At 41.0% G+C, this 27,868-nt stretch overlaps 1 pseudogene; it reads left to right on the forward strand.

The window, feature by feature from the left end:
* Positions 1 to 949: 949 nt before the first annotated feature.
* On the forward strand, positions 950 to 26,705 carry LOC120039784 (annotated as a pseudogene).
* Positions 26,706 to 27,868: the final 1,163 nt, after the last annotated feature.

The raw sequence follows: 27,868 nt of genomic DNA on the forward strand, positions 1-27,868 counted from the left end.
GTTAATAGTGTAAGAATTTGAGTTGTGTAATTTTGCCAAATCAAAATGTATTGGGGGTATGTGAGACAATGAAGATGTACCATAGTTGTTTATTATATTGTGATTGTCTTGTATATACATATATATATTAGGGTTTGATTGTTTATATATTAAGGGTATGTGAGACAAGGAAGACGTACCATAGTTGTTTATTAGGAAAGGAAATTGTATTAATTATCGGATGTTGTGAAACAAACAACAATTGTGTCTGTCATTGTCTGTTGTCTTTACAATCGCCGCCTAACCTTGTTGTATTTCCCCTCCCCCTTTTGAAAAGGACCACCATGTAAATATCTGTTAAGCATTATTGTGTTATCCTTCATGATTTTCTTAAATTGTATGTGGAGGCGTCACCAGCTGGAGGAGCTCCCTTATTGTATGTATTTTATAAACTGTCAAATAAATTCAATCAATATACATGTTCATATTAAGCTTATACTTCTGTGTACAGGAAAGTATTATTTGTAAAATGGAAGAGAAAATATATCAGCTTATTGTTAAATTATTATGACGTTCTTTCCAATACAAAAAGTGTAGTAACTGTTGTTTCCAATCTGCGTTACCCACTCCAGTCAGCAGATGGCGATTTGCGTCTTTCAGCTGACTCTTCTTGCGTGACGTATAATGGACTGGACGGGACGCTTCTTCAGGAACAACAACACGGCTACTCTTTCAAACGCCTCAGTAGCTTGCTAGCTAATTTAAATGCGAAACATTGACGCTTTAGACCATGTTTATGTACATTAGCTAATCTCAGTGTTTTAAACACAATTCTGTTGACGTTTCTACTGGTTAACTTTAACCTAATTTGGTTGTTCAATTTGCAAACTTGTTAAAGATTGATACTGAGCCTAGCACTAGGCTAGTCGCTAATGTTAACTAGCTAGCTAACTAGCTAACATCCCGGACCATGAGCTCACTAAACTACTCGCCCCTTGCTAAAGAAGAGGAGGTCTACTGGACGGAGAAAGAATCTCTGGGAATGAACATTGTCGTCAAAGAAGAAGAAGAAGAGGGTGTTACAGTGAAAGAAGAGAAATCTCCGTTTGGAGAGGAAGAGGGGATAGAGGCTGTCACAGTGGAAGAGGAGGAGGAAGAAGCTTTCAGATTGAAAAAGGAGGAAGAGGAGAATATCACACTGAAAGATGAGGGTATTACAGTGAAATATGAGAAAGAACATATTGTAGTGAAAGAGGAAGAGGGGATAGAGGCTGTCACAGTGGAAGAGGAGGAGGTAGACACTTTCAGAATGAAAGAGGAGGCAGAGGAGGCTGTTAAAGTGAAAGAAGAAGAAGAGGATATTGCTGTGAAAAAAGATAAAGAACCTTTAGGAGTGGGAGAGGAGGTAGAAGCTTTCAGAATGAAACAGGAGGATGTTATAGGGGAAAAAGAGGAAGAACCTTTTAGAGAGGAAGAGGAGGCTGTCTCAATAAAGGTGAAGAAGGAGGTCGTTTTGGTAGTGAAAGAGGAGGAGACAGAAGATCAGATTAACACCAGTGAGTACTGTCTTAAACAGGGGCACAAACTCTGCCATTGTTGAACTAATGTGGGGTTTTAAAATTCAATATTGGTGCATAATTTATACTTAAAAGGAATGCAAAACTCACCCAATTCGTGGAACGACCCTTTTACATTTGCATCACAAAAAATATTTAATAAAATCATGATGGAAGTGGCCATTTTAGGCCCTTTTTAGACATATTAATGCCTCTTGTTAGACCCTATGATTGTAGTAGAAGATCATAAGTTTACAATCTGTTTGATGTTCTCGTTCACACAGGAGAGAGACATGACTATCGTGGATCCTCTGGGGAGCATCAACAACATCCTGATGCTGACGAGTCAGAGAAGAGTCTCTCCAGATCACAACACCAGATGGTACAGCTTGGTCTGGTCTAACATACATCTTGCTCTATCCGGGGCTGGTTTTCTGTTAAGCACTTTATGACAACAGTGACATCAGCATCCATAATGGTCTGTGTCCCCTCTTTAGGGTTACCAGGACAACGCTAGCCCTTCCGTCCTCCCGGAGTCCCCGTGTTGTGCCTCTTCTGGTAGCGCCTTACTGCTGGGTATGAAGAGGTTGTCTGTGCTGCTGGTGGACTGCAGGAAAACAACGGGTCTGAGTGGAACTGTGAGAGGAGGAGGAGAGAAGAAAGGATCAGATTTGACTCATCAAAGTAAGTGCTGTAGTTTAGTTTGAACAAATAAAATAGATCTGCCCTCTGGTATCTGTTACCAGGACAACCAGTCTTGAAGGAGTTCCCACATATGCTAAGCACATGTTGGCTACTTTTCCTTCACTCTGCGGTCCAACTCATCCCAAACCTTCTCAATTGGGTTGAGGTCGGTTGATTGTGGAGGCCAGGTCAACTGCTGCAGCACCACATCACTCTCCTAATTGGTCAAATAGCTCTGGGTGGCGGGTGCTCAGACGATGTGGAAGTCCTGGGCTGGCGTTGTTATACATGGTCTGCGGTTGTGAGACCGGTCGGATGTACTGCCAAATTCTCTAAAACAACGTTGGAGGCGGCTTATGGTAGAGAAATTAAATTAACATTCAATTATCTGGTAACAGCTCCAGTGGATATTCCTGCAGTCAGCATGCCAATTGCACGCTCCCTCAAAACTTGAGACATCTGTGGCATTGTGTTGTGTGACAAAACTGAACATTTTAGTGGCCTTTTATTGTCCCCAGCACAAGGTGCACCTGTGTAATGATCATGCTGTTTGATCAGCTTCTTGATATGCCACACCTGTCAGGTGAATGGATTATCTTGGCAAAGGAGAAATGTTCACTGACAGGGATGTTATCAAATTTGTGAACCAGATTTGAGAGAAATAATCTTTCATGCGTGTGGAAAAATTCTGGGATGTTTTATTTCAGCTCATGAAACATGGGACCAACACTTTACATATTTAGATTTTTGGAACATCTACCCAAAATATTTCATTATTTTTTTACTTTACTCAAAATATCATGACATTAATGATAGTCAAAATGTTAAAAAAATGTGTGAACTTCTAAATAAATAAAAAATGCCTTTTTTTTCACCTTTATTTATCCAAGTTCTCATTTACAACTGCGACCTGGCCAAGATAAAGCAAAGCAGTGCTACAAAAACAACACAGAGCTACACATGGGATAAACAGATAAACAAACGTACAGTCAACAACACAATATAAAAGGTCTATGTACAGTGTGTTCAAATGTAGTAAGATTAGGGAGGTAAGGCAATAAATAGGCCACAGGCCAATTTAGCATAAACACTGGAGTGATAGATGTGCAGATGATGATGTGCAAGTAGAGATACTGGGGTGCAAAAAAATCTAAATAATAATATGGGGATGAGGTAGTTGGGTGTGCTATTTACAGTAGGGCTGTGTACAGGTAAGCTGCTCTGACAGCTGATGCTTAAAGTTAGAGAGGGAGATATAAGTCTCCAGCTTCAGTGATTTTTGCAATTCGTTCCAGTCATTGGCAGCAGAGAACTGGAAGGAAAGGCGGCCAAAGTAGGTGTTGGCTTTGGGTGTGACCAGTGAAATATACCTGCTGGAGAGCGTGCTACTGGTGGGTAAGCTGATGGTGACCAGTGAGCTGAGATAAGGCGGGGCTTTACGTAGCAAAGACTTATTGATGACCTGGAGCCAGTGAGTTTGGCGACGAATATGTAGAGAGGGCCAACGAGAGCATACAGGTTGCAGTGGTGGGTAGTATATGGGGCTTTGGTGACAAAACGGATGGCACTGTGATAGACTACATCCAATTTGCTGAGTAGAGTGTTGGAGGCTATTTTGTAAATGACTTCGCCGATGTCAAGGATCGGTAGGATAGTCAGTTTTACAAGCTTGTGTTTGGCAGCATGAGTGAAGGAGGTTTCGTTGCGAAATAGGAAGCCGATTCTAGATTTAATTTTGGATTGGAGATGCTTAATGTGAGTCTGGAAGGAGAGTTTACAGTCTAACCAGACACCTAGGTATTTGTAGTTGTCCACATATTCTAAGTCAGAACCGTCCAGAGTAGTGATGCTAGTCAGGCGGGCGGGTGCGGGCAGCAATCGGTTGAAGAGCATGCATTTAGTTTTACTAGCATTTAAAAGTAGTTGGAGGCCACGAAAGAGTGTTGTATGGCATTGAAGCTCGTTTGGAGGTTTGTTAAAACAGTGTCCAAAGAAGGGCCAGATGTATACAGAATGGTGTCGTCTGCGTAGAGGTGGATCAGAGAATCCCCAGCAGCAAGAGCGACATCATTGATACAGTTGAAGTCGGAAGTTTACATGCACTTATGTTGGAGTCATTAAAACTTGTTTTTCAACCACTCCACAAATTTCTTGCTCACAAACTATAGTTTTGGCAAGTCGGTTAGGACATCTACTTTGTGCATGACACAAGTAATTTTTCCAACAATTGTTTACAGACAGATTATTTCACTTTTAATTCACTGTAGCACAATTCCAGTGGGTCAGAAGTTTACATACACTAAGTTGACTGTGCCTTTAAACAGCTTGGAAAATTCCAGAAAATGATGGCATGGCTTTAGACGCCTCTGGTAGGCCAATTGACCTCATTTGAGTCAATTGGAGGTGTACCTGTGGATGTTTTTCAAGGCCTACCTTCAAACTCAGTGCCTCTTTGCTTGACATCATGGGAAAATCAAAAGAAATCAGCCAAGACCTCAGAAAAAAAATTGTAGACCTCCACAAGTCTGGTTCATTGTTGGGAGTAATTTCCAAATGCCTGAAGGTACTACGTTCATCTGTATAAACAATAGTACGCAAGTATAAACACCATGGGACCACGCAGCCGTCATATTGGCTCATTCATCCCCCTCTTCTCCCCTGTAACTATTCCCCAGGTTGTTGCTGTAAATGAGAATGTGTTCTCAGTCAACATACCTGGTAAAATAAATAAATACAGCTACGGAAGGAGACGCATTCTGTCTCCTAGAGATGAACGTACTTTGGTGCGAAAAGTGCAAATCAATCCCAGAACAACAACAAAGGACCTTGTGAAGATGCTGGAGGAAACAGGTACAAAATGACCTATATCCACAGTAAAACAAGTCCTATATCGACATAACCTGAAAGGTCGCTCAGCAAGGAAGAAGCCACTGCTCCAAAACTGTCATAAAAAAGCCAGACTCCGGTTTGCAACTGCACATGAGGACAAAGATCATACCTTTGGTCTGATGAAACAAAAATAGAACTGTATGGCCATCGTTATGTTTGGAGGAAAAAGGGAGATGCTTACAAGTCGAAGAACACCATCCCAACCATGAAACACGGGGGTGGGAGCATCATGTTGTGGGGGTGCTTTGCTGCAGGAGGGACTGGTGCGCTTCACAAAATAGATGGCATCATGAGGAAAGAAAATTATGTGGATATATTGAAGCAGCATCTCAAGACATCAGTCAGGAAGTTAATGCTTGCTCACAAATGTGTTTTCCAAATGGACAATGACCCCAAGCATACTTCCAAATTTGTGGTAAAAGTTGCTGCAGGTGGTGCAGAGCTTTTGGCCGGGGTAGAGGTAGCCAGGTGGAAAGCATGACCAGCCGTAGAAAAATGCTTATTGAAATGATCGATTATTGTAGATTTATCGGTGGTGACGTTGTTTCCTAGCTTCAGTGCAGGGGGCAGCTGGGAGGAGGTGCTCTTATTCTCCATGGACTTTAGTGTCCCAAAACGTTTTGGAATTAGTGCTACAGGACGCAAATTTCTATTTGAAAAAGCTAGCCTGAGCTTTCCTAACTGACTGTTGTGGTGGCATATTTCTACTTTACCAAATGAGGAGAGTTACAAACTTCACACACCAGTCAGAGTTATACTTAAACTACATCTTTAATAATAAGAGCTTTGCAATAGCATTTTACTTTCAATGATGCGCTATCTCTAATGAACCATTGAAAGTGTCAACAGAAAAGTACAAAGATCTTTTATAGCCAAAATACACCCCTCTCAACTTACATGACGAACCACATATCTTAAGAAAAGTTCACAAAGAAAGACTTTTACTTGAGAGAGAGGAGTATCCCATAGCCAGATAGCATTCGCTATAAATTATCGTTGAGTTTGGTCCCTAAGATGAGGTTCTAATCTCGTTCCTGGTACTTCAAAGCACAAAAACATTACCTCATGTTATCTGGAATGCTATTTTGGTTTTATCACCCAAAGACATCGTAAATCTCTTCTGTCAGTGCTATCTCATAGAGGCCCATCCTCAGTGGAACACACACACAATAGTTAACAGAACACTCTATTCTGTCGAATAAAACAACCATTATAATGCAATACAAGCATTATAACATAATCTTGCAATTTTCCACGACACTGTGTATATTGGTTCCTGACTTCCCTGAAAAGTTGCATATCGCTGGCTATTCGATGCTAATGCAGAACGCCACAGGATGTTTTTGTGCTGGTCAAGGGCAGTCAAGTCTGGGGTGAACCAAGGGCTATATCTGTTCTTAGTTCTACATTTTTGGAATGGGGCATGCTTATTTAGGATGGTGAGGAAATTACTTTTAAAGAGAAACCAGACATCCTCTACTGACGGGATGAGGTCAATATCCTACCAGGATACCCGGGCCCGGTCGATTAGAAAGGCCTACTCGCTGAATTGTTTTAGGGAGCGTTTGACAGTGATGAGGGATGGTCGTTTGACCGCGGACCCATTACGGACGCAGGCAATGAGGCCTATTGGTTAGAGCCTGTAAGTAAGCATTTCACTCTAAGGTCTACACCTGTTGTATTCGACGCACGTGACAAATAAACTTTGATTTGAATTGTGGATTTTTAAAAGTAGAAGCTCTAATTGTTTTTGGCACAGACCTGGATAGTATGACAGAACTCGGCAGTAGATTGTAACTCTGCCCCCTTTGGAAGTTCTATCTTGTCAGAAAATGTTGTAGTTAGGGATGGAAATGTCATGATTTTTGGTGGCCTTCCTAAACCAGGATTCAGACACGGCTAGGACATCAGGGTTGGCGGAGTGTGCTAAAGCAGTGAATAAAACAAATTTAGGGGGGGGCTTCTGATGTTAACATGCATGAAACCAAGGCTTTTACAGTTACAGAAGTCAACAAATGAGAGCGCCTGGGGAATGGGAGTGGGGCTGCAGGTCCTGGGTTAGCCTCTACATCACCAGAGGAGGAGTAGGATAAGTGTATGACTAAAGGCTAATAGATAATCAAGTGATATTTGCATGTAATGCATTTGCTCCATTGTTTAAATTTGCATTGTTGGTCCACTGATGATTTAATGAAATGAAAATGTTCACAGACTCTGTAATGCAAAATGTTAATTGTATGTGTCCACATATCTGAGTATGTGACTAACCTTGTGAAACTGACCTATTATAATCTCCTGTTCCTGGGAGTATCATCCTGTGTTGCAAACCAGCTGCACCTGTGTCCTTGTATGAATAAAGTCCCTCCCAGGAACAGGAAACTATGATGATATGTGATCATCACCCAATGCTTCAGGAATTCAGACTGTCTACACTGCACTGTGTAACTGTTATTCTCTCTGAGCTCAGAAATAAAGAATCTTGGTTTGACTTGGACTCCAGCAGGTCCTTATTTTATAATATCCACCACAACTCTCCCACGGATTGCTGTTTATCATTGTCTCAATGAAGAGTTCTTTGTTCTACTTTCCTGGGGTCATTTACAAGCCTCCCACTGGTTAAATAAACTTTGTTTCCACGTCATTTCAACAAAACAAATTCATGTGATGTTAGATCAATGTGGAAAACTGATTGGATTTGTAAAAAGCCGTCAACATCAGGAATCTTTATTTATTTTTCACCCAACTTGTAAGCTAAATCCAAAGACAGGTGACATTTTATGTTGAATTCACTTTAGTTGATGACTCAAAGAAATGTAAATAGAAACTAAATGTTGAACTGACGTCTGTGCCCAGTGGGCTGGTTTGAATAAGTGGCAGGTGTTGGATCAATATCCACCTTAGTAGCTAAGTTTCCGTGCAATTTGCGACAGATTTTCATGTGAATATTCTCAAATATGTACAAAACAATATATGCATTTTCCCACCAGAAATGTTTCTTTCAAACAGACTAATTGCAGACAGAAGGCTTTGTGTGACAAATAAAAAAACTTTTGCTGTTAAAATCCCATATACCGTATGAAAAATACAAGTTAAATGGGTTTCCATCACATTTTCAACTCTACTGAGGGTTTAAAAAGCTGTTGTATTACATAAAACAACATATGCATTTTCCCACCAGAAATGTTTCTATCAAACAGATTTATTGCAGATAAAAGGCTTTGCCTGACAAATAAATAACTTTTGCTGTTAAATTCCCATTTTCCAAATGAAAAATACAAGTTAAGTGGGTTTTCATCACATTTTCAACTCTACTGATGGTTTTAAAAACTGTTGAATGAAATAGAATATTGCCCTCTTGTCCCGTGTACTGTAGTCAGCAGCTCACATATACAGTGCTGGTAGGCTACCTACATGATGAGATTATTATGGATGAGAGACATATTATTTTATTTGTCAAATGGAAACCAAGCATCAATCATGTCACCAGAAGAAGACCATCAAAATGTATTTGAAAGGAGCATCAAGCTCATCACATCCAGTTTCACCACCCTGTGAAGTTCATAACTTATTTCATCTGTAGCCTAATAAACTGCATGGTTTCCCAAGTCGTAGAGGGAGGACCACACAACATATCATCACGTGACTCCAAGTTAACTAAGATGTGATGGTTATTATATAAATATTTGCACATAAAGGAGTTTCCATCGCCATTTCTCATTCATACATTTTTACGTGACTCCAAGTTAACTAAGATGTGATGGTTATTATATAAATATTTGCACATAAAGGAGTTTCCATCGCCATTTCTCATTCATACATTTTTACTGACACAAAAAGACCCCACCATGTAAAACGAACTTACAAATTGTCTGTCTGCATTAATAAAATTGTACAGGCATATCCTGTTTCCGTCAGCCCAGTCATTACTTTTGAAATGGTTGGATCAATATCCACCTTCATGATATGGATGAAGCCTGATTTGGAATGTCTGAGTAGTTCTATATGATGTCATAATACACTCCTCTGATAATCAAGTGATATTTGGAATGTCTGAGTAGTTCTATCTGATGTCATAATACACCCCTCTGATAATCAAGTGATATTTGGAATGTCTGAGTAGTTCTATCTGATGTCATAATACACTCCTCTGATAATCAAGTGATATTTGGAATGTCTGAGTAGTTCTATCTGATGTCATAATACACTCCTCTGATAATCAAGCAATATTTGGAATGTCTGAGTAGTTCTATCTGATGTCATAATACACCCCTCTGATAGTGATACATTTGCTCCATTGTTTCCATGTCAGTTGGTTTCCCACTCTGATGATTTATATCTGACAGAGGGGCTTTAAAGGAATAGTATGGTGACATCTTAGTGTGGCTTGAAGTAAATAGTATGGTCACATTTACAGGTTGTTGCTCAGTATTCTTAGTATGATGTGAAAAAAGAACAATCAACTATTTATTGATAATGTATATTCCTATTCAGCTTCTACATCTGCATAGAGGCAAACAGTATCTTAAAGTTGATTAAATATATATATATATAAATTGTACACTTCTATTTTCACAATTTGAATTATTATTCATCAAAAACTATACCAACAATACACTGCAGCTTTGACGTCAAGAAGAGATTGGGCTGATGGGTGGTGGTGCTACTATACAGGTAAGGCTGTCCAATATGAATGTTCAATACACACAATAGGTTGATCAGTAGCCAGTTAGGTAGCTGCTACAGTCCAATATGAATGTTCAATACACACAATAGGTTGATCGGTAGCCAGTTAGCTAGCTGCTACAGTCCAATATGAATGTTCAGTACACACAATAGGTTGATCAGTAGCCAGTTAGCTAGCTGCTACAGTCCAATATGAATATCCAATATGAATAAAAATAAAGATGGGCTCTCCTGTCAACATGGGGCTCCTGCTGCAGGTAGCCTAGCGGTTACTAGTGTTGGGCCAGTAATCGAAAGATCTCTGGTTTGAATCCCAAAGACAACTAGGTGAAAAATCTGTCAATTTGCCCTTGAGGACAGCAGCAGCAGGAGCCTCATGTTTCTCCCATTCTTCTCTGCAGATCCTCTCAAACGGTCAGGTTGGATGGGGAGTGTCACTACAAAGCTATTTTCAGGTCTCTCCGGAGATGTTAAATCGGGTTCAAATCCGGGCTCTGGCTGGGCCCCTCAAGGACATTCAGAGACATCTCCCAAAGCCACTCCTGCGTTGTCTTGGCTTTGTGTGTAGGGTCGTTGTCCTATTGGAAGGTTAACCTTTGCCCCAGTCTGAGGTCCTGAGTGCTCTGGAGCAAGTTTTCAAAAATTATCTCTCTGTATTTTGCTTCGTTCATCTTTCCCTCGATCCTGACGAGTCTCCCAGTCCATGCCGCTGAAAAACATCCCCACAGCATGATGCTGCCAACCCCATGCTTCACCATAGGAATGGTGCCAGGTTTCCTCCAGACGTAACCCTTGGCATTCATCAGACCAGAGAATTGTGTTACTCATGGTCTGATAGTTGTTTAGGTGCCTTTTGGCAAACTCCAAGCTGGCTTTCATGTGCCTTTTACTGAGGAGTGGCTTCCGTCTGGCAACTCTACCATAACGTCCTGCTTGGTGGAGTGATGCAGAGATGGTTGTCCTTCTGGAAGGTTCTCCCATCTCCAGAGAGGAGCTCTGTCAGAGTGACCATTGGGTTCTTGGTTACCTCCCTGACCAAGGCCCTTCTCCCCCGATTGTTCAGTTTGGCCGGGCAGCCAGCAGTAGGAAGGGTCTTGGTGGTTTCAAACTTCTTCCTTTTAAGATGATGGGGACCTTCAATGCTGCAGAAATGTTTTGGTCCACTTCCCCAGATCTGTGCCGTGACACAATCCTGTCTCGAAAGGAGTATATCACATCAAATACAGGCTACTTAAAGTTTTGAGAGAACACACATATGCTCATACTCTTGTCTCATTTAAAATAAAAATAGAATTGTGCTTTTGGTCATGCAATATTTTCTTTATATATATATACACTGATCATACCAAACATTTGGAGAGAAATAAACGTCCTAATATGGACAAGGAACCTCCTCCTTTTCCCTCAGAAGAGCCTCAATTTGTCGGGGCATGAACTCTTCAAAGTGTCCAAAGCCTTCCACAGGGATGCTGGCACATGTTGACTCCAATGCTTCCCACAATTGTGTCATGTTGGCTGGATGTCCTTTGGGTGCAGTGAAGGCTCCTCAGAGAAGGATGGTCTTCCCCTCCCTCCTCTGAGAAGCCTCCACTGCACCCAAAGGACATCGAGCCAACATGACATAATTGTGGGAAGGGATTTTCAGTGAGTTTCAGAATAAAATAAATTGGTAAAACATTAATAAATGATCATTTTTGGATAAAACTATACTAAATATAATCACATCACCAAATAATTGAATAAAAAAATAATTGAATAAAACATACTATTTTGCGTCCTCCTCTGGGTACATTGACTTCAATACAAAACCTATGAGGCTCATGGTTCTCAAGGCTTCCATAGACTTAAACAGTAATTATGACAACTTCCGGAGGACATCCTCCAACCTATCAGAGCTCTTTCAGCATGAACCTTCTCCGCTGTGCAATGCGGTTTCCGAGCTGGTCATGGGTGCACCTCAACCCCGCTCAAGGTACTAAACAATATCATAACCGCCAACAAGAAGAGACAATACTGTGCAGCCGTATTCATGGGTTGGCACCCCCCATTGGGTTGTGCCATGGCGAAGATCTTTGTGGGCTATACTCGGCCTTGTCTCAGGATGGTAAGTTGGTGGTTGAAGTATCCCTCTAGTAGTGTGGGGGCTGTGCTTTGGCAAAGTGGGTGGGGTTATATCCTGCCTGTTTGGCCCTGTCCAGGGGTATCATCGGATGGGGCCACAGTGTCTCCTGACCCCTCCTGTCTCAGCCTCCAGTATTTATGCTGCAGTAGTTTATGTGTCGGGGGGCTGGGTCCGTCTGTTATATCTGGAGTATTTCTCCTGTCTTATCCGGTGTCCTGTGTGAATTTAAGTATGCTCTCTCTAATTCTCTCTTTCTCTCTTTCTTTCTTTCTCTCTCTCGAGGACCTGAGCCCTAGGACCATGCCTCAGGACTACCTGGCATGATGACTCCTTACTGTCCCCAATCCAGCTGGCCGTCCTGCTGCTCCAGTTTCAACTGTTCTGCCTGCGGCTATGGAACCCTGACCTGTTCACCGGACGTGCTACCTGTCCCAGACCTGCTGTTTTCAACTCTCTAGAGACAAACGTTTCTTAAACAGAAAAAAACGGGATAAACATACCTGAATTTGTCAAATAAAATCAAACTTTATTTGTCAAATGCGCCGAATACAACAAGTGTAGACCTTACAGTGAATTGCTTACAAGCCCTTAACTAACAGTACAGGTCAGGAAGATTTAAGAAAATGAGCAAATGACCAAAAGAAAAAAATTATAAAAAGTAACGCATTAAAATAACAATAACAAGGCTATATACAGGGGGTACTGGTACCGAGTCAATGTGCAGGGGTACAGGTTAGTCGAGGTAATTTATACATGTAGGTCGGGGTGAAGTGACATTTCATAGATAATAAACAGCAAGTAGCAGCAGTGTACAAAACAAATGGAGGTGGGGTCAATGTAAATAGTCCAGGTGGCCATTTGATTAATTGTTCAGCAGCCGTATGGCTTATGGGGGTAGAAGCTGTTAAGGAGCCTTTTGGTTCTAGACTTGGTGCTCCGGTACCGCTTGACGTGCGGGAGCAGAGAAAACAGTCTATGACTTGGGTGACTGGAGCATCTGACAATTTTTTGGGCTTTCTTTATAATTGTCCTGGATGGCAGGAAGCTTGGACCCAGTGATGTTCACTACCCTCTGTAGTGCATTACGGTCAGATGCCGAGCAGTTGCCATACCAGGCGGTGATGCAACCGGTCAGGATGCTCTCGATGGTGCAGCTGTAGGTCTTTTTGAGGATCTGGAGACCCATGCCAAATCTTTTCAGTCTCCTGAGGTGGAAAAGTTGTTGTCGTGCCCTCTTCACGACTGTCTCGGTGTGTTTGGACCATGATAATTAGTTGGTGATGTCTTCAAGACTGTCTGTCACCTAAAAAACCTATCTCGACCTGTGTGCACCTACGTTCTAAACTTTCATTCATAGGCTAGGTTGTAGCAATCTCATGATGGGTATAGGGAAAATTCTAGTATCATGTAGTAGCCTAAACCTATTGCTGTTACATTGAACAGGGTGAATGGAATATGAATGACAGTCATCCAATATGCTGTAATAGAATTAAGGCCATGCTCATGAAAAAACAAATCGTTCTGCCTTATCTTAAACACCACTGTTTGGGTGGTGGATGATTCTTGGTACACATGGGAAACCGTTGAGCTGGAAAACCCCAGCAGCGTTGCAGTTCTTGACACAAACCGGCACCTGGGACCTACTACCATCCCCCGTTCAAAGACACTTAAATATTTTGTTTCCCCCATTCACCGTCTGAATGGCACACATACACAAGCCATGTCTCATTTGTCTTAAGGCCTAAAATGCCTTATTTAACCTGTCTCCTCCCCTTCATCTACACTGATTGAAGGGGATTTAACTAGTGACATCAATAAGGGATCATAGCTTCCAGCCCCAGCTAACACACCAGACTCCAATAATCACCTAATCATAATCTTCAGTTTAGGATGCAGTTTGATTAATCAGCTGTGTTTGCTAGGGAGGGAGAAAAAGTGTGACACCAATCAGGACCCGAGGACTGGAGTTGCCCACCCCTGGTTTACAGGATGATTTGTACCTTAAAGAGCGTAGCTTTAATGGAATAGTACCGTCACATCTAGATAAAAACGAATGTGAAAAATTAACAGAGCAAATGTTTATTAAAACACTACCTATTCATAGAAGTATGTATTCATCATTTACTATATATCAGCTTATTGTTAAATTATTCTGACGTTTTTTCCAATACAAAAGTGTAGTAACTGTTGTTTCCAAACTGCGTTACCCACTCCAGCCAGCAGATGGCGATATGCGTCTTTCAGGTGTTGATTCTTGCGTGACGTAAAATGGACTGGACCGGACGCTTCTTCAGGAACAACAACGCGGCTACTATTTCAACCACCTCGGTAGCTTGCTAGCCAACATAAAACTGAAAGATTGACGCTTTAGACCATGTTAATGTACATTAGCTAATCTCAGTGTTGTTAACGCAGTTCAGTTGACGTATCAACTGGTTAACTTTAACCTAATTTGCTTGTTAAATTTTCAAAGTTGTTAAAACATTGATACTGAGCCTAGCGCTAGGCTAGTCGCTAATTCTAACATCCCAGACCATGAGCTCACTAAACTACTCATCCCCTGTTAAAGAAGAGGTCTGCTGTATGCAGAAAGAAGCTCTGAGGCTGAACATTGTCGTGAAAGAAGAAGAGGATGTTATAGAGGAAACCGAGGAAGAACCTTTCAGAGAGGAAGAGGATGCTATCTCAGTAGAGGTGAAGAAGGAAGACGTCTTGGGAGTGAAAGAGGAGGAGACAGAATATCATATTAACTCCAGTGAGTACTGTCTTAAACACAGAGTCACACACTATGCCGTTGTTGAACTAATGTGGGGTTTTAAAGGGGCATTCTACTGAAGTTCTACACTTGAATATGTTGTTCAGTACTGTAGGAATTGTTAAAGGGGCCATCTGCCTTTGTTAGTTTTAATCTGCCATTGGTACACATATTTTGGGGACTTTTAAATTAGATGTATTAAATTATCCATGTGGTCTACATTAAAGTGCATCTCATCTAGTATAACAGGCTTTTAAAATGCAATGTTGGAGCATAATTTATACTTAAAATATCAAAGGGATGCAAAAGGCACCCGTTTAGTGGAACGACCCTTTAACATTTGCATTTTAGGCCCTGTTTAGAGAGATTAATGCCTCTTGTAAGACCCTATGATTATAATAGACGGTCGTAAGTTCACTATCTGTTTGATGTTCTCATTCACACAGGAGAGACACATGACTATTGTGGATCTTCTGGGGAGCCTCAACAACATCCTGATGCTGATGAGTCAGAGAAGAGTCTCTCCAGATCAGAACACCAGATGGTACAGCTTGGTCTGGTCTAGCATACATCTTGCTCTATCGGGGTCTGGGCTGGGTTTCTGTAAAGCACTTCATGACAGCTGTGACATAAGCATCCATAATGATATGTGTCTGTGTCCCCTCTTTATGGTTACCAGGACAACGCTAGCCCTTCCTCCCTCCCGGACTTCCCGTGTCATGCCTCTCCGGGTAGCACCTTACTGCTGGGTATGAAGAGGTTGTCTGTGCTGCTGGTGGACTGCAGGAAAACAACGGGGCTGAGTGGAACTGTGAGAGGAGGAGAAGAGAAGAAAGGATCAGATTTGACACATCAAAGTAAGTGCTGTAGTTTAGTTTGAACAAATACAATAGATCTGCCCACTGGTATCTGTTACCAGGACAACCAGCAGAGTTCAGTTAGTTGACAGGAAGATAGACTGGTGGATATGGATGTTATGAATATCATAACACTGAAAAAGGATTCTGCCAATGAAAAGAGAGAAACCAATAGACCATATAAAACCTTGATGAAAGTTAGCTTTGGAGAGAAAGTTTCAAGATGATCTGATGTAAGGTGCATGTTTTACAAAACCTTTTCCTAAAAACATAGATGTTACATTGTCTGTCCCAGTCAACCCCCCCTTTCTTTACAAGACTCTAGAACACACAAACTAAACTCCAGACACTTCAATGTGGTCTGTATTGCTTCATTAATATCTGATCTACACAACTTGTTAAACAGGCCAATATATATTTTAAAACAAGCTCCTTTTTTTGTCTTGACCTCCGTCTCTGTAATGGACAAAGTTCATTTCATTTCCTACTTTAACAGGTCAAATAAAGCCTGAACTCCAACATATAGACCTTACAGAAGATGGTTTCAGTTGGAAATGACGAACTTTATTAATAAAATGTGTAACTGATGCTAACAGTTGAAATTCCTCCACTGTCCCTGTCCCCATACCAGGCTCAAACCAGTGATCCTCTGCTTCTCAACACACGTGACCGCTCTCCTTGAGAATAAACTATATTCAGAGTTCTAGAGTCACACACTCACTATAGCACAATAATTACTATAGCAGAGTGTATTTAACAGATGGTGAGATCAGAAACAAATCAGCCCCTTTGTTGCTCTGTTTCAGAGCTATTCTGCCTTCTGACGAAGGAAAACCTTTTCAACTATAAATTTATATTTGGCTGCCATTTAGGCTGCAACAACTATACAGTGGAACACCCCCTGATCTGTTGTTTTATGAAGGGTCACCTACGCCCAGTACCCAAACAGCTAGTCCCATCCTGGGATTTTTATGTTTTGCTTGAGACCATTTCCGCTGTTGGAGCCGCTGGAAAGAATAGAAATTAGATTTATCTTGTTTAAAACTACTTTACTTTAGCCATTATATCCGTATATTGAGTTACACCCCCATACCTTCATGAGGTTCTATAGTAGCAAGGATCTGACACCTCCGGAGGGCTTGATGGCTCAATCCACCAGAGGTATGGCTACAACATAGGCATTGTTCAAAGGCATCTCTGTTCAAGAGATCTGTAATGCAGCATGTTGTGGTGATGTACCTTCATGAGGTTCTACTGACTGGACATCACTACACATACGGTGAGTAGAGTGGGGACCTCTGAGGGATGATCCTGTCTAGACTTGGCATCAGAGAGGGTATGAGCTCTGTGGTAGTTGACTATATCCCCAAAGTGAGAGACTAACGAGTCACTGAAATAGAACTGAAGGTTCCCTTACGGAACCCTGATTCTATGATATTCACCAGGTTACCTAACAGAACCCTGATTCTATGATATTCACCAGGTTACCTAACAGAACCCTGATTCTATGATATTTACCAGGTTACCTAACAGAACCCTGATTCTATGATATTCACCAGGTAACCTAACAGAACCCTGATTCTATGATATTCACCAGGTTACCTAACAGAACCCTGATTCTATGATATTCACCAGGTTACCTAACAGAACCCTGATTCTATGATATTCACCAGGTAACCTAACAGAACCCTGATTCTATGATATTCACCAGGTTACCTAACAGAACCCTGATTCTGAGTTGTTGCGGGTTAACTGCCTTGCTCAAGGGTAGAACGGCAGTTTTTTTCTACCTTGCGGGCGTTCGGAGTCGAACCAGCGACTTCTCGGTTAATTGCCCAACATTCTTAATCTCTAGTCTACAAATGTCACAAATGTTCCAACTTCAATTCATTATTTCTTAATGATGCTTTAAAACCTCTCTAGGGGGTGTGGGACGCTATCGTCCCACCTGGCCAACATCCAGTGAAATTACAGAGCGCCAAATTCAAAAACAGAAATACTCATTATAAAAATTCATGAAACATACAAGTGTTATACATCGGTTTAAAGATTAAGTTCTTGTTCATCCAACCACGGTGTCAGATTTCAAAAAAGACTTTACGGCGAAAGCAAACCATGCGATTATCTGAGAACAGCGCCCAGCAGACAAATCATAACAAACAGTAACCGGCCATGTAGACGAGTAACATAAGTCAGAAATAGCGATAAAATTAATCACTTACCTTTGATGATCTTCATATGATTACACTCACAAAACTCCCAGTTACCCAATAAATGTTTGTTTTGTTCGATCAAGTCCCTCTTCATATCCAAAAACCTCTGTTTTGTTAGTGCGTTTTGTTCAGTAAAACACTGTCTCAAACAACATCCGGTGAAATTTCAGAGCTTGAAACTCAACAAAACAGAAATTCTCATAATAAACATACATGAAAGACACAAATGTTATACACCAGCTTAATCTTGAGCCTAGGGGGGCGCCATTTCGACTTTGTAAAAATTCGTTCCCAAATTAAACTGCCTCGTACTCAATTCTTGCTCGTACAATATGCATATTATTATTACTATTGGATAGAAAACACTCTCTAGTTTCTAAAACCGTTTGAATTATTTCTCTGAGTGAAACAGAACTCATTCTGCAGCACATTTCCTGTCAGGGAGTGAGATTTCAGAAATCGAGGTCCCTGTTCTGAGGTCAGTTTATAAGTCCCCATGTAAGCCATCGGGCTACATGCACTGCATACGCCTTCCTCTAGATGTCAGTAAGCGGGGAGAATTTGAATGGAGTCGATTGCGCAATCTGGGGCCCTATATAAGTCCGTGGGACGGAAGTACCGTTCTTTTCAACGGTGCGCCTGGCGCATCAGGGACATCACTATGGCCTGCTGCAAAGCTTTAGTTTTAGCAGTTCTGTATCTCCGGTCATGTTTTTATTCGTTATAGTTGTTAAAGACATCATAAGGTAGTTAATTTAAACCGACTTATAGCAGTTTATATCAGTTTATTGCGATTTTCTGGGATATTCTTTGTCATGCGCTTTCACGAGTTGGACACCTCTCCAGTGGGTGGCTATCGTTAGCTGCTATTTCGACAGGAGAAGAGGACATATTTCAACCAAAAGACGATTGTTCTGGAGAAAGGACACCTTGCCCAAGATTCTGATGGAAGCTCAGCAAATAGTAAGCAGTCTTTATGCTGTTAATTCGTATTTATGTTGACAAATGTCAAATAATAATTCCGCCATGAATTTCAGTGCGGTCTCGCTTTAGCGCACGCTGTATTGCGCAGTAACGTTAATTTTAAAAATATAACACAGCGATTGCATTAAGAACTAATTTATCTTTCATTTGCTGTCCAATCTGTATTTTTTTGTCAAGTTTATGAATAGTTTTCGATTAGATTAGGTGCCTCTCCAAGAGGGCGCCGGACAGATTGCTTGAAGTTTCGTCCACTAATCACATTGTATAACCACGATTTGTGCCGCTAAATATGCACATTTTCGAACAAACTCTATATGCATTGTGTTTTACAGCGAAAACAGAATATAGCGTTATATTAGCTTACCACAATAGCCAGAAACACTTGGGCGCCGACGACTAGTTCACATCTACGACAGATATATGAAATAGCATCATAAAATGTTTCTTACTTTTGCTGATCTTCCATCAGAATGTTGGACAAGGTGTCCTTTGTCCAGAACAATCGTTGTTTGGATTTAGAACGGCAACTTTCCCTCTTGATTTAGCGAGCACACTAGCCAAGTGGCACGGATCTCTCCATCGTCAACAAAGTCAGAGAACAGAACACGGCAAAACTCCCGAAAAAATTTCAATAATCTGATTAAACTATGTTGAAAAAACATACTTTACGATGATATGGTCACATGTATCAAATAAAATCAAAGCCGGAGATAGTAGTCGCTTATAACGGCAGCTAAACAGAAGGCAATCCCACTGTCCACCTCGCGCTCTTCAGAGTACCGAAAATGAGGGACACGTCATACAAAGAGCTTGTATTCCACTTCAGACCAAGATAAACACTAAATTTCTTCTCTCACAGCCTCTTGACATCCAGGGGAAGGTCTATGAAGTGCACGTATACTCTTACGTATCATGCCCATTTCTAGGCAGGAAGAAGAACAGAGCCTCGATTTCAGACTTTCCACTTCCTGGTCAGGAAGTTTGTGCCAAATGAGTTCTGTTTGACTCACAGATATAATTCAAACGGTTTTAGAAACTAGAGAGTGTTTTCTATCCAATAGTAATAATAATATGCATATTGTACGAGCAAGAATTGAGTACGAGGCCGTTTGAAATGGGCACCTTTTATCTGGCTACTCAATACTCCCCCTGCAGCCCAAACAGGTTAAAGGAGGACTGTAGCATCTAATGATGAAACATTATGGAGTCTTAAAGGAGGACTGTAGCATCTAATGATGAAACATTATGGAGTCTTGAAGGAGGACTGTAGCATCTAATGATGAAACATTATGGAGTCTTAACTTCTTATGGCTAGTGGAACCCCTCGAAAAACATTCCGCTGAAAAGGCAGAGCGCTAAATTCAAAAATATTTTTTAGAAATATGTAACTTTGATGCATTCACAAGTGCAATACACCAAATTAAAGCTTAACTTCTTGTTAATCTACCCATCGTGTCCGATTTCAAAAAAAGCTTTACAGCGAAAGCACACCATATAATTATGTTAGGTCAGAGCCTAGTCACAAAAACACACACAGCGATTTTCCAGCCAAAGAAAGGAGTCACAAAAAGCAGAAATATAGATTAAATTAAATTTATCACTAACCTTTGATGATCTTCATAAAATGGCACTTATAGGACTTCATGTTACACAATACATGTATGTTTTGTTCGATAAAGTTCATATTTATATCCAAAAATCTCAGTTTACATTGGCGCTTTATGGTCAGTAATGTTGTGCATCGAAAACATCCGGCAAATTTTCAGAGGCACATCAATTTACAGAAATACTCATAATAAACATGTAAAAGTTGATACAAGATACAAGTATTATGCACAGAATTACAGATATACTTCTCCTTAATGCAACCGCTGTGTCAGAATTCAAAAAAGCTTTACGGAAAAAGCAAACCATGCAATAATCCGAGTACGGCGCTCAGACACAAGCCGTGCAGATACCCGCCATGTTGTTGAGTCAGAAATAGCGTTTTAAATATTCACTTACCTTTGATGATCTTCATCAGAATGCACTCCCAGGAATCCCAGTTCAACAATAAATGTTTGTTTTGTTCGATAAAGTCCAACATTTATGTCCAAATACCTCCTTTTGTTAGCGCGTTTGGTAAATAAATCCAAACTCACGAGGCGCGGGCAAGTCCAGGCGAAAGTTCAGATGAAAAGTTCACAAATGTATGTTACAGTTCGTAGAAACATGTCAAACGATGTATAGAATCAATCTTTAGGATGTTTTTAACATAAATCTTCAATAATGTTCCAACCAGCGAATTCCTTTGTCTTTAGAATTCCAATGGAACGCAGGTCGCTCTCACGTGTAGACGCATGACCAGCTCATGCCACTCTGGCAGACCTCTGGTTGAAACAGCTCTCATTCCCCTCTCCTTCACAGTAGAAGCCTCAAACAATGTTCTAAGACTGTTGATATCTAGTGGAAGCCTTAGGAAGTGCAATATGACCCCATAGACACTGTACATTCGATAGGCAATGAGTTGAAAACGACAAACCTCAGATTTCCCACTTCCTGGTTGGATTTTTCTCAGGTTTTCGCCTGCCATATGAGTTCTGTTATACTCACAGACATCATTCAAACAGTTTTAGAAACTTCAGAGTGTTTTCTATCCAATACTACTAATAATATGCATATATTATCTTCTGGGGATGAGTAGCTGGCAGTTTAATTTGGATATGCTTTTCATCCAAACGTGAAAATGCTGCCCCCTATCCTAGAGAAGTTTTTAACGAATGCACTGTGTGTGTGTATACTGAACCAAAATATAAACAACGATTTACAGTTTATATGAGTCAGTGATTGTAAATAAATAAACGAGGCCCTGATCTATGGACTTTACATAACTGGGCAGGGGCACAGCCATTGGTGGGCCCTGGATGGCATACGCCCACCCATTGCGGAGCCAGGCCCAGCCAATCAGAATTAGTTTTTCCCCACAAAAGGGCTTCATTACAAAGAGGAAATACAACTCTGGTGGCTGGTCTCAGACAATGTGGAGGTCCTGGGCTGGCGTCGTTATATGTGGTCTGTGGTTGTGAGGCCAGTTGGATGTACTGCCAAATTCTCTAAAATGACGTTGGAGGCGGCTTCTGGTAGAGATTTTAACATTCAATTATCTGGTAACAGCTCCAGTGGATATTCCTGCAGTCAGCATGCCAATTGCACGCTCCCTCAAAACTTGAGACACCTGTGGCATTGTGTTGTGTGACAGAACTGCACATTTTAGTGGCCTTTTATTCTCCCCAGCACAAGGTGCACCTGTGTAATGATCATGCTGTTTAATCAGCTTGATATGCCACACCTGTCAGGTGGATGGATTATCTTGGCAAAGAATAAATGTTAACTAACAGGGATGTAAAAAATTCTGCCATCTTTTTTTTCAGCTCATGAAACATCCAACACTTTACATGTTGCGTTAATATTTTTGTTTATTGTAGTTACTCTCAGTTTTAGGAACATCTTCCCAAATATTTCACTTTATTTTTTACTTTACCCAAAATATGACGATATCAGCGATAGTCAAAATGTTGAAAATCTGTGAACGTCTAAATAAGAAATTGGACCATTTAAACAGCAGGCGTCGAACCCTTTCGACAACGGGGAGATTTTACTGATGTGCTTTGTGTCTTCGACGTAAAAACAAGTTTTGGACTTCCACTTAAAATTACTTATTTACTTATTTTATTTTAACTTCTACTTGCACACAATCCCGGATCCGGGAGCACCCCCATCAGTAAAAAAGCTGACTAGCATAGCCTAGCATAGCGTCACAAGTAAATACTAGCATCTAAATATCATTAAATCACAAGTCCAAGACACCAGATGAAAATACACATCTTGTGAATCCAGCCATCATTTCTGATTTTTAAAATGTTTTACAGGGAAGACACAATATGTATTTCTATTAGCTAACCACGATAGCAAAAGACACAACTTTTTTTTCTCCACCATTTTTTTCCTGCATAGGTAGCTAATCACAATTTCGACCAAATAAAGATATAAATAGCCACTAACCAAGAAACAACTTCATCAGATGACAGTCTGATAACATATTTATTGTATAGTATATGTTTTGTTAGAAAAATGTGAATATTTCAGGTATACATCATAGTTTACCATTGCAGCCACCATCACAACTCTCACCAAAGCAACTAGAATAACTACAGAGACCAACGTGAATTACCTAAATACTCATCATAAAACATTTATGAAAAATACACAGCGTACAGCAAATGAAAGACAAAGATCTTGTGAATCCAGCCAATATTTCAGATTTTTTAAGTGTTTTACAGCGAAAACACAATATAGCATTATATTAGCTTACTACAATAGCCAACCACACAACAGCATTGATTCAAGCCAACAATAGCGATAACGAATAAACCAGCAAAAGATATAAATTTTTTCACTAACCTTCTCAAACTTCTTCAGATGACAGTCCTATAACATCATATTACACAATACATATAGAGTTTGTTCGAAATTGTGCATATTTAGCGGCACAAATCGTGGTTATACAATGAGAATAGTAGCCAAGCTGCCAACAATATGTCGGGAGAAATCTTGGGAGAGGCACCTTATCTAATCAGTAACTAATCATAAAATTGACTAAAAAATACAGGTTGGACAACAAATGAAAGATACATTAGTTCTTAATGCAATCGCTGTGTTCGATTTTTAAAATTAACGTTACTACGACATACAGCGTGCGTTAAAGCGAGACCACACCGAAATTAATGGCGGAATATGAGTTTTTAACGAATTAACATCATAAATAGTTCTTACTTTTTGATGAGCTCCCATCAGAATCTTTGTCCAAAATAATCGTTGCTCGGTTGTAGATTGTCGCCTTCAACTTTGGAATTAGCAGTAAACATTAGCCATGTGGCCCAGACGCGCCCAACTCACTAGAACGCAGCACAAATAAATACCCGAAAATCGCAATATACTGATATAAACTGATATAACTCGGTTTAAAATAACAACATTATGATGTCTTTAAAACCTATATCGAATAAAATCAGAGCCGGATATATCTAAGGGCTATAACGGGAGCTTTCTAGAACGCCATGCTGAGGTCTGTCTTGCGTCATGGCGAAGGAAGGAAAGAGAGGACCCCACGTTGCCAGCCCATTTATAAGGCCTCAGATCTGCCTAGCAACTCCATTCCAATTCTCACTATTTGCTGACATCCAGGGGAAGGCGTATGCAGTGCATCTCAACCAATAGAAGACATGCAAATTAATAAACTGACCTCAGAACAGCCTGCAGATTTCAGATTTCTCACTTCCTCATAGGAAAATTGCTCCAACTAGAGTTCTGTTTTACTCACAGATATAATTCAAACGGTTTTAGAAACTAGAGAGTGTTTTCTATCCAATAGTAATAATAATATGCATATTGTACGAGCAAGAATTGAGTACGAGGCAGTTTAATTTGGGAGCAAAATTTTTACAAAAGTGCAAACAGCACCCCCTATTGAGAAAAGGTTAAGGGAGTGTGTACAGTTGTGGCCAAAAGTTTTGAGAATGACACAAATATGAATTTTCAGTCTGCTGCCTCAGTTTGTATGATGGCAATTTGCATATACTCCAGAATGTTATGAAGAGTGATCAGATGAATTGTAATTAATTGCAAAGTCCCTCTTTGCCATGCAAATGAACTGAATCCCCCCCCAAAACTGGAAGCTTCAAAAGGAGGGTGATGCTTGGAATCATTGTTCTTCCTGTCAACCATGGTTACCTGCAAGGAAACACGTGCCGTCATCATTGCTTTGCACAAAAAAGGCTTCACAGGCAAGGATATTGCTGCCAGTAAGATTGCACCTAAATCAACCCTTTATCGGATCATCAATAACTTCAAGGAGAGCGGTTCAATTGTTGTGAAGAAGGCTTCAGAGCGGTTTAATTGTTGTGAAGAAGGCTTCAGGGCACCCAAGAAAGTCCAGCAAGCGCCAGGACCGTCTCCTAAAGTTGATTCAGCTGCGGGATCGGGGCACCACCAGTACAGAGCTTGCTCAGGAATAGCAGCAGGCAGGTGTGAGTGCATCTGCACACAGACTGATATTCTGCAAAAGGTACAGGGATTGGACTGCTGAGGACTGGGGTAAAGTCATTTTCTCTGATGAATCCCATTTTCGATTGTTTGGGGCATCTGGAAAAAAGCTTGTCCGGAGAAGACAAGGTGAGCGCTTCCATCAGTCCTGTGTCATGCCAACGGTAAAGCATCCTTAGACCATTCATGTGTGGGGTTGCTTTTCAGCCAAGGGTGTGGGCTCACTCACAATGTTGCCTAAGAACACAGCCATGAATAAGGAATGCTACCAACACATCCTCCGAGAGCAACTTCTCCCAACCATCCAGGAACAGTTCGGTGACGAACAATTCCTTTTCCAGCATGAAGGAGCACCTTGCCATAAGGCAAACGTGATAAGTGGCTCGGGGAACAAAACATCAATATTTTGGGTCCAGGGCCAGGAATCTCCCCAGACCTTAATCCCATTGAGAATTTGTGGTCAATCCTCAAGAGGCGGGTGGACAAACAAAAACCCACAAATTCTGACAAACTCCAAGCATTGATTATGCAAGAATGGGCTGCCATCACAGGATGTGGCCCAGAAGTTAATTGACACCAGGGTGGATTGCAGAGGTCTTGATAAAGAAGGGTCAACACTGCAAATATTGACTCTTTGCATCAACTTCATGTCATTGCCAATAAAAGCCTTTGACACTTATGAAATGCTTGTAATTATACTTCAGTATTTCATAGTAACATCTGACAAAAATATCTGAAGACACTGAAGCAGCAAACTTTGTAGAAATTAATATTTGTGTCATTCTCAAAACTTTTGGCCACGACTGTAGCTCGCATTCTGTATCATACAGCTATGAAAGTTATATATTTAGAACCACCTGCTCGATTGGAATTAAGCGACGTCTGTGTCTTGAGTGTCCAAGAACGGTTTAGTTTTTTGTGTTCTGACTTGTGAAACAGAATGAATAAAAAAGTAATGTAAACATTCTCAGTAATTACCAGGAAACTCTACAACATTTGTTTGAAAATCACACCAAGATTGTTAAAACTTTAGATTGTTAAAACTGGCCTTAGCTTATTGAGCGATCTGATTAGGATTTACCTTCGTAGCGAGGCCTATTTATCATGTGGAGGTTTCATTCAGATCTCTTTTTTTAAAAACACACTGTCTTTGGCAGGAGAAAGATCAGACTCAGAGGAACCAGAGCCAGGGACGTCCAAACCAACAAGAAGACACCAGTGTTCCCACTGTGGAAAGTGTTTTAACCAGTTAAGGGACCTGTACCGACATCAGAAAATACACACAGGGGAGAAATCTTACTACTGCTTGCAGTGTGGAAAGGGTTTCAACTGGTCAGGGGATCTGAAAAACCATGAGAAAATACACACAGGGGAGAAGCCTTACCACTGCCCCCAGTGTGGAAAGTGTTTCAACTGGTCAGGGGAGCTGAAAAACCATGAGAGAATACACACAGGGGAGAAGCCTTACCACTGCTCCCAGTGTGGAAAGGGTTTCAGGCATCCGGCGAAGCTGAAACGGCATGAAAGAATACACACAGGGGAGAAGCCTTACCACTGCTCCCAGTGCGGAAAGAGTTTTAACCGTTTAGGGAACCTGAAAAAACATGAAAGAATACACACAGGGGAGAAGCCTTACCACTGCCCCCAGTGCGGAAAGTGTTTCAACTGGTCAGGGGGGCTGAAAAACCATGAGAGAATACACACAGGGGAGAAGCCTTACCACTGCTCCCAGTGTGGAAAGTGTTTCAACTGGCCTGCGGATCTGAAACGGCATGAGAGAATACACACAGGGGAGAAGCCTTACCACTGCTCCCAGTGTGGAAAGAGTTTTAACGATTTAGGGAACCTGAAAAAACATGAGAGAATACACACAGGGAGAAGCCTTACCACTGCTCCCAATGTGGAAGGAGTTTCAACCAGCCGGGGGAGCTGAAATGGCATGAGAGAATACACACACCTTACCATTGCTCCCAATGTGGAAAGTGTTTCAACCAGCTGGGGGAGCTGAAATGGCATGAGAGAATACACACAGGGGACTTGCTGTCTTATATTGTTGACTTATAATGATTACCTGTTTTTACTATATGAACTTGAATTGTTAAAACATATATTTGCATGTTTTTATTAGAAAACATGAATTGAATATGGAGTTTGAATATAGAGTAGGTCAGATTCCTTCTGTTTTAATTGGTCCTTTTTTAAACTCTGACACTGTGTGTGTGTTTATCTGGGTGTCTTTCCTACAGCACTGCAGATAATCAAGTGTTATTTGGATGTGATGCATTTGTTCCATTGTTTACATTTGCAATGTTGGCCCACTGATGATTTAATGAAATGATAATGTTCACAGACTCTGTAATGCAAAATGTTAATTGTATGTGTCCACATATCTGAGTATGTGACTTGTGGCGGATGAATCAGAATTAGTTGGGTAACATAGATAATTAAGATGTCTTATCTGCATAATATGCTGATGTGATATACTTGTTATTAGAATGTATCCCTTCGGACTCTGGTGTTGGCAGTTGCACTTCTTCCCTCAGCTGGGGCTCAGTCACCTGGGGCCCAGAGAGGGGAGAGGTCAGGCTTGTCTTTTACATGTCCCTGGTGCTATGCAGAATATCAGGAAGGGAAGAGGACAGGAGGGAACATTGTCTTCATATGTGAATGTATCTGTTAAACTATGTGAAGGGATGGTGTGATTAATGGGGAACCAATTACTGGTTTCCACAATGTCTGTGCGCAAGTCACTCCCTCCTTTGGCATTGGGGGGAGGTGTATGGCAGTGTCTGGAACCATTGTATGTCCTCTCTGATGTTGCACTTATCCTGGGATAGTGTATGACCTAGAGGCTCACTCCCCTCAGTGAGCTTGTCCAGGAGTGGGGTCAAGAAGGGGTTTTACTTGAGATGGGAGTATCTAGAGTTGACAATTGAGTTATGCCATTGGATGAGTTGGGGTTTTTGTGCTATGAAGTACCAGGAACGAGATTAGAACCTCGTCTTAGGGACCAAACTGAAAGATAAATTATAGCGAATGCTATCTGGCTACGGGATACTGCTTTC

Source organism: Salvelinus namaycush, unplaced genomic scaffold (assembly GCF_016432855.1).
Source record: "Salvelinus namaycush isolate Seneca unplaced genomic scaffold, SaNama_1.0 Scaffold3, whole genome shotgun sequence".
NCBI lineage: Eukaryota > Metazoa > Chordata > Actinopteri > Salmoniformes > Salmonidae > Salvelinus > Salvelinus namaycush.